This window comes from Balaenoptera musculus, chromosome 7, assembly GCF_009873245.2.
Source record: "Balaenoptera musculus isolate JJ_BM4_2016_0621 chromosome 7, mBalMus1.pri.v3, whole genome shotgun sequence".
Lineage (NCBI taxonomy): Eukaryota > Metazoa > Chordata > Mammalia > Artiodactyla > Balaenopteridae > Balaenoptera > Balaenoptera musculus.
The window spans coordinates 39,987,302-39,995,920 of NC_045791.1; the positions used below are offsets into that span (position 1 = coordinate 39,987,302).

An 8,619-nucleotide genomic window follows, 5' to 3' on the forward strand; every position below is an offset into this window, starting at 1 on the left:
TCAGAAACTTTTTTATTTTATCCATCAATCTTTTCCTCTGTGATTTCCTTAATTGCTTTTAAGTTTAGAAAATCCTTTTCCATCTAAAGATCAGATAAATATTAAAGTATATTTTTTCCAAGTTATTTTGGTTTAGCTATTTAGACTTAACTTTTTAATCTATTTAGAATAAAATGGGTAATTATTTTAGGGGGATTCGCTAAACTGAATTTATTTAATCTAAATAATCAGTTTCCCCAAAATAGCATTTTAAATTACCCATCCCCTCTCTCACTGATATATGGTGCTTCATTTATCCTATTAAGCTTTTCGTTATTCTCTCTTATTTATCTTTATTACATTAATAGCTCTGATCTTTAGCTGGTACTGGTGCTTGTTCTCAGATTTCAACTCTACCCCTTACTAGCTATCTAACAATAGACTAGTTATGGCTTCTCTGTGACTCAGTTTCCTTATCTGTAAAATAGGCATACCAATATTACTTCCATCATGAGACTGTCATGAAGAGTAAATTGATTAATAGAATAAAGAACTTAGAACAGTGCTTGGCACGTAGAAAGTGCCACAGAAGTATTGGCTATTACTGTTGTCATTGTTCTATGTCAGCAGTGCAAGTCCTTCTTGTAACCCTCATCTTTCAAAATTGTCATACCTCCTTTATCTGTTTTTCTTTTAGATAACCTTTATTTTCAAATGAAAATAGATTAATTTTTTCTGATAATAAAAAATGCATGTCTATTATAAGAACATTTTTCAGAAAATGCATAACTATAATTTTAAATCACCTATCATACCACCACCAAGAAATACATGTTCTTAACACCTAGCTAGAAGATTTCCAAATATTAACTCTTTATTAGTTGGGCACGACCTCTTATTTTGATAGAAGGTAGTCTGAGAGACTGAGGCACAGAATCGGTGTCTATAGCTAAATGTGAAAAAGTAACATAATAGGCAAATGTGAAGTTTGCCCAAGGGGCTACATTTCTCAGAGCTGCTATACCATGTCAAATTTGCCAGCTTCAATTCTGTCTTTCTCTGCTTCTTTTAACCTGGTTCAAAGACCAACTAAAATTGTGAACACAGAAATGAATGTTCTAGGAAAACAGAATCCCAAATTTGGGGGACTGCTGGTTTTTTTAGGTAATAATGAGTCACTGTAGAGTTACATCATTCAGAACAGTAAGTGTGGTGCAGTTTTCTGTGGCCTTGAAAGTAGCTGCGCTATCAAAGAGAAGGCTTCCAGGAAGAAGGGTCTCTACTCACCCACCTGTGCTGCTGCCTAGTCATTTCAGGATCAGTATCGATGACCATAAAATACAGAGGAGGCAGAAGAGTGAATGCATCTATCAGTTGCTAGACATTCACTGTCCAAGGGAAGGAGTCATAAAACAAAGCATCCCTCAGTCCCACACAAAAGTGGAAAATCTGTAATCCATTTAGAAAGCAGACTTCTCTACTTTGGCTACCTATGACTGTTTATAATAATATTTTAATATAAATTAATGTTTAAGTAGACTATCTTTTACAGTAGTGTTAGGTTCACAGCAAAATGGAACAGAAAGTGCAGAGAGTTCTCATGTACCCCTTGTCCTCATACACACACAGCCTCCCCCCCATCAACATTCCACACCAGCGTATTTGTTACCACTGATGAACCTACACTAACACCTCATTATCACCCAAAGTCCAGAGTTCACATTAGGGTTCACTTTGGGTATTGTACATTCTATGGGTTTTGGTAAGTATACAATGACATGTACTCACCATTGTAATATCACACAGACAAATTTCACTGCTCTAAAATCCTTTGTTCTCCACTGGTTCATCTCTGTCCCCCTAGTCCTTGGCAACCACTGATCTTTTTAATGTCTCCATAGTTTTGCCTTTTCCAGGATATCATATAGTTGAAATTTGGAATCATACATTTTGTAGCCTTTTCAGATTGCTTTCTTTCACTTAGTAGTAATATATAGTTAAGATTCTTCCGTGTCTTTTCATAGCTTGATAGCTAGCTCATTTTTTTAGTACTGAATAATATTCCATTGTCTGGACATATCACACTTTATTTACTTACTGAAGGACATCTTGGTTGCTTTCAAGTTTTGGTGATTATGAATAAAGCTGCTTAAACATTCATGTGTAGGTTATAATGCGGATACAATTTTTCAACTCATTTGGGTAAATACCAAGGAGTGCAATTGGATCCTATGGTAAGAATATATTCAATTTTGTAAGAAACTGTCAAACTGTCTTCCAGAGTGACTGTATCATTTTGTATTCCCATTAGCAATGAATAAGAGTTCCTGTTGCTCCACATCCTGGCCAGCATTTAGTGTTGTCAGTGTTTTGTATTTTCACCATTCAAATAGGTGTGTAGTGGTATCTCACTGTTGTTTCAATTTGCAATTCCCTAATGAGATGATGTTGGGCATCTTTACAAATGTTTATTTGCCATCTGTATACCTTCTTTGATGAGGTGTCTGTTTCGGATCTTTTGCACATTTACTAATCAGATTGTTCATTTTCTTACTGTTGAGTTTTAAGTGTTCCTTGTATACTTTGGATAACAGTCTTTTACCAGATATGTCTTTTATAAGTATTTTCTCCCAGTCTGTGTCTTGTCTCTTCATTCTCTTGATAATGTCCTTCACAGATAAGAAGTCTTATATTTTATACCAATTAATTTTTGCCCCCAAGAGTGCACAAATGTAACAGGCTATTGAGGGCAAGTCTTTCTCTTACCTTAGATATGGCCTGTAAGGCCCCAATATTGGGATAAAGAAGTTGGATAACTAATGACTGGAGCCACTATCTCCTTCAAGTGCAGACTCCTCAGGCAAGTTCAGACTCATCAGTAAACTCTTTACTCAAAGTAAACAAAATAATATAATATTGCCGTTAAGAACAGAAACTCTCCACTAAAGTGATCATAAGTGAAGTGAAGGAGTAGGACACTAACACACTTTGCATTGTATTTCTTTTTTTTTTTTTAATTTCAAATACATATATAATTTTTCCAAGTCTCCAGATTTTTTTTGTTAGTTTCTGCTTTATAACAAAGTGAATCAGCTATACATACACATAAATCTCCATATCTCTTCCCTCTTGCATCTCCCTCCCTCCCACCCTCCCTATCCCACCCCTCTAGGTGGTAACAAAGCACTGAGCTGATCTCCCTGTGCTATGCGGCTGCTTCCCACTAGCTATCTATTTTACACTTGGTAGTGTATATATGTCCATGCCACTCTCTCACTTTGTCCCAGCTTAACCTTCCCCGTGTCCTCAAGTCCATTCTCTATGTCTGTGTCTTTCTGAATAAAAATTAGAAGACTCTGAATCAAGGAGAAATTATACAGGATTATTATGAATGCACTCAGTGCAGCAGATTTATGGTATATTAAAGGAGTAGAAACATGATGGGTTTTGGAATCAGAAAGACCTAGATTCAAATCCTGACTCTGCTATTTGCTGTGTCTGTGACCTCGCAGAATTCTCATGGAAGATGGCCACAATAATGCCAACTTAACAAGGTTAGTATAAGGATGAGAGATGAAATGTGATGAGCATAATAACTGTCAGATGATAGGTGTTCAAAACCTAGTGGCTTCTGTTATTTTTTTCTTCACTATTTATCATTACTCTCTATTATCATAGTTATTTATCCAGAGAACTAACAGCATTGGTAAAAACATATTTAAGTTGAAATTTGGATTTATGGGGGAAAAAACACTAAAAAGTTCATAGTTCAGGATAAACAAAATTCCTCAAAATAGCTAGCATTTGGTGATAACTTAGGTACCCTAGTTAGGGACTACTTTCCAGGTGTGAAAAATGCAAAATAAAATGTTTAAAGTGTTGGGATTTGACCCACCATCTCTGCCTTATCACAGTGTATCAGGCCTAGAAGGGCATTTAGAGAGGAAAGTAAGGCCCAAAGAGCTAAATGATTTGCCTGCAGACAGTCTGATCCTACCTCACCCCCACCGGTCCATATCCCTCATCTATTAACTTGTTGGCTGGTTCAGCCGTAGCATACATTCCAGTGCTGATAAATTTCATCTTTGTCTTTTAAGAAAGGTAATCAGTCCCATTTCCTCTACTCTTCATGCGTCATCTTGGGAGAGTACCTGGAAGCAGCCACATGTAAGCAAGCCAGCCGGTTCAGTACCACCTGACATCCCACTGAATTACCAGAAAAGGATTTCATTTAATGACAGTCTATTTGATTTGCGGTCCCTGTTTCCTTCCTCCCTTTGACCATTTTTCTCTTCATTCATTAATCCTTCTATGTAGGGTGGGCGGCAGAGATGAACAAATCACTGAATTTGATGCATTTCACTCTGTTCCCTTTTAGATGTTCTTATAATGGTTTTCCCGAGGACAATCAATTAAACTATTGACTTAAATACTTTTTGGGGATCAATTATAATTCCAATTAACTGTGCCATCTGGGTTGTTCATTACCATTCTTGGGAAACATTTGTAATGGTGAGAAATTCTGTCTCCCAAGCTCATGTTTATTCATCTTCCGATCTAGGATCTAATATCTTTAGAACTAGCCTCCTGGTAGGTCCTGCCTTGCTCTGTCTGCTGCACACCATTTTCCTGGCCTCAGAGGACTTATTGACATTTCCTTCTCTCCCCACCACAAGAAGTAACGTTTACTAATTGCTTTGTTATGTGCCAGTCACTCTGCTAAGTGCTTTTTGGCATTATTTCTTTAAATCCACGAGGTAGACAATAGGGTTCTCCTCTTTCTAAAAGGAGGAACCTGAATTTCAGAGAAGGAAAACACTTTGCGCAAAGCCACAGGGGATTCAAACCCTGGTCTGCGTGGCACAGGCATTGATTACCTCTTCATCCAAGTTGCTCAGTCCCTCTCAGAGCCAGGTGGCTGGTGGGTTCTGAACCAACAGTCCTGTGATGAGATCAACAAGCTAGAGAAACCTGACACTTTTTTCTCAAAAGTGACGTCCTCCAACACCTACATCTTTTACAAAGTAAAGATTCCCAGGGATATCCGTCCCACCCCAACTGATGACTTCCTGAATCCGAATCACTAGACGTGACAACCTGGAACTAGTCCTTGAACACTTTTCATTCTTAAAAGTTTGAGATCCACTGCCCTGTGTCTTTCTTCTTTGACACCAAAAGTGTCCTTTAACAAAGCTTTCTTGGAGACAATGTCCTGACCCCTGGTGGTCTAACCCAGAAGCGTGACTACCCTGACGGGGCTTTGAGGGAATACTCTGTGATCTCCTGCTCACAGCTCGCCTTTTGGCTGCAACTTATTTGATTAAGTTCCAGCTGCCTCTGTCTGATCTCTGATTACCTTATTCAGGCCTGTCTCACAGAAAGCACATAAAAGCAACTAGTTTGTGGACCTTTTTTTGTAGCAGCTACAAAAAGAAATACCTTTCGTGATCAATATATGTTTTTTAATTGTCATTCTTTGCAGATTGTACAGAGCTAAGAAGAGAGTCCCTGTCCTCAGAAAGGCTAGTGTGGATATAGATAAGAAAATAAGCAAGTCTTCTCTCCCTGTCTCTTACACACACAACACACACACACACACACACACACACACACAGGGTAAATTTCCATTAGCTGCCTTACCCTGTCTTCATCATTAGAATATTGTGTTTGAGCTCTAGCACTCAGCCAATTTAAACTTGGCTTCTTACCAATTCCCTCTTTTCTATTCTCTTAATAAGAACCTTCAACTTTCTAAATCAGCCTCTTCTATTTTTCCCTTCTTGCAGTAACGTCACACTCCAGTTTTTATTGGACCTTTCTAACTACTACCAAAAGTTGTCTGGATATTACAAATTCAACCTTTGCCTTGATAGAAGACATCCCTGTCATCAAATCTGCTGACCATATGCTATAAGAAAAAGTAGCAGAGACACAGTAACGAGAATATCAACAAAAAAGAGAGACCTAGTAAAAACAAGAAGTCCAAAATATTTAGGAAATAAACCAGAAAGAGCCAACCAGCTTACTCATTAAACACTTGAATAAGGAATTCCCAATAATAATTCCGTCAATATTTTATTTATCTTATTATAAAACACTTCATTAAAACTCGTTTGCTTCCTCCCCTCCCCCATATCAAAGACAAGAACATAATGAGAATCAACCGCATATTTCAAAGTCAAACTTACCATAGAAGCTTAGTTGGCAAATCTCAGTCAGATATCCCTCCTGGTCTCCACACCAGAGCATATGAGGGGTCCTCTAGTCTGCTGTAGATGAATTTACAGCCCCTGCAATGCAACAAGACACTGACATTCTGAAAACGAAATTCGATCTCACCCTAACTCATGCTAACCTCCTCATCTTTCCTGAAGGGGGTTCCCATCTATTTATTCCAGGACATGGACAAACTGTTTAGTATCCAATATGTTACAAAGACAAAGAGAAACAACAAAAATTCAGTAATGCCTATGTGATCCTTGAGCCCTGTACAAATGGAAAATCAGGGTTGTTCATTCTATAATGAATTAAGTGGAGAAAGAAACCATTTCTTATCTGGAGTCACTCCCATCTAAATGTTTCACATGTGGCTTTTATGGGGACGCTAAGCTTTCAGAGTTTCAAATGCTACTTACTGTAAACTAACTACAAATTTTATTCCCCTTGCTTTTGTTTTCAGATTAATAATGATTGCAATTTAATTGGAAGGAACTTCCATAATTTATTCTGAACAAAATTTGAGACTTTTGGTTGACTTCATGCTGTTCAACTAAACCAGGCTTACCTGAGTTTTCCCTTTAAAGCAAAGCAGGCATCATTTACGCGGTCTATCTTTTCAATAGAAAACCATGTTAGCTTTTATCCACATAACATTCATTTCCAGTCCCTAGAAACAATTTCTAGAGAGAGCAAATTTGCACGCATACAGCAACTAACATATAAATATGCATCATGGAAAATTTTCCACACACAGAGAAAACATCATGATTTGGTTTGGAAAACAAGTCATTTTAAAGTTGTGGAAAATAGGATCTGTTCCTGCCTTTAAGGCAAGATCTGCCCCTGATAGTCATTCTAATTATTCTGCACCTGTAACCGGCTTTCCCTGAATTACCTTGAGATATGCATTGTGTGTGATCAGTTGAAAGCTCATATATTGTAAACTGAAAAAGAAAAAAAAACTCTTCTTCTAGAATTTGTTCATAAAGGACAACCATTCTTAATAGAAAACAGCTTTTGTTTCCCAGATCACATTTGAACTGTTTAATTATTGAGTTTCTAAAAATCAAGGTAATTTTTATAGCAATAAACACATTGGAAAACATTGCAGCCTATGATTATCTATTGTGAGATAGAATCTCTGTTTTTCATCATCAAATATTTTTTAAAATTATAGGGAAAGTAATCGTAACAGTTGAAATTTTTACCCATGTAAAAGAAACACATCTTGTCTCATTGAGTCCCTTCTAAAAACAACTCTAGTATTTTCTGCCAGCTACTAGTCAAGGTTCTGTATTGTGTGTCTAAAATCATATACACTTTAGAAACCAGCTGCTTTGGCACATGCTCCCAGTTGCCTCTCTGACACCCTCTATCTCCCCTTCAGGATCTAGTTTGATGTATCCTCACAGATCAACCTGCCTGTCCCAATAGCTTCTTCCATGGCTGACCAAGAATCTGCATCCCTCTACGCATCAATTGCTCTAAGTGTTATTAAAATCAACCCAAATTCCATATGTCCACAGTCTCTTGCAAGGTCTTAAAGAAATCTTTCTGGCATTTGCTCTGTCCCTACCTGTCCTGCAGGGCTGGAGGTACAGCTGGGAGAAGGCAGTGAGAGCGGTGTGGCTGCCTTCTGGGAGATCCTGGTGCAGCACAGAGCTGGGGGAGGGCACAGCGTGGGCAGCTGGAGGAAGAGGAGGAGGAACAATTTGGGTGCCACTGCAAACATGAAATGGTGCCAAAAAAAACACCATTCTTTTTCCCAAGAAGTTCAAAGTGCTTTGCAAACATTAACTCATAAGACCAAGTAGTCATGGAGCAATTACTACTTTATTATGCCCTTAAGGTAACCACTGCAAGCAAGGTCTTGAGGAAAGGGAGTCTATTCATTGTTTCATTAGACCACAGATATTTAATGAGTACCTACTATGTGCAGGGCACTGGCGGTAGAGAAACAAGGCAGCCAAGATCTGTGCTCCTCCAGGCTCTTATGCTAGTCTATGGCCTCTTGTTTGCACAATCAGGGCACTAAGAACCTGGCTACACTTTTCTTATCACACTTATTTACACTTTATTTTTGCCCAAATTGTTTAATGGAATGTGCTCCATCCTTCAGAATGCCTATAATGTGCTAAGTGCTGAGCAAACACACAAAAGAAAACTTTTGTAACTTACATGTAAATCTCATTATGATGATAGGGATTAGGGAATATCAGTTCAAAGTGCTTTCTTTTAAGATGCCATAAACAAAGCTTTACCGTGAGCAACATGTCTCTTGCAAGTTTGTGGAATTACTATAGTCAGACAAGAAAGGTTAATATCAGTAATATCATTCCAGCAGCTTATATAAATAATTTGACTTTTAAAAATGATTAAGCAGATGAGCAAGCATATTTGGTGCAGTGGAGAGCCTTTATC

General features: G+C 37.8%; 1 protein-coding gene across 1 annotated transcript in view; it reads right to left on the bottom strand.

Moving 5' to 3' along the window:
* Positions 1-8,418, bottom strand: part of LOC118897692 (cytohesin 1 interacting protein) — a 65,770-nt gene extending 57,352 nt beyond the window's left edge. The window contains exons 1-3 of the mRNA XM_036856928.1: positions 8,377-8,418; positions 7,775-7,885; positions 6,168-6,269 (exon numbers count right to left, since the gene is read on the bottom strand). The gene's annotated coding sequence lies outside the window, so the exon portion shown is untranslated. The remainder of the gene's footprint in view (positions 1-6,167; positions 6,270-7,774; positions 7,886-8,376) is intronic.
* Positions 8,419-8,619: the final 201 nt, after the last annotated feature.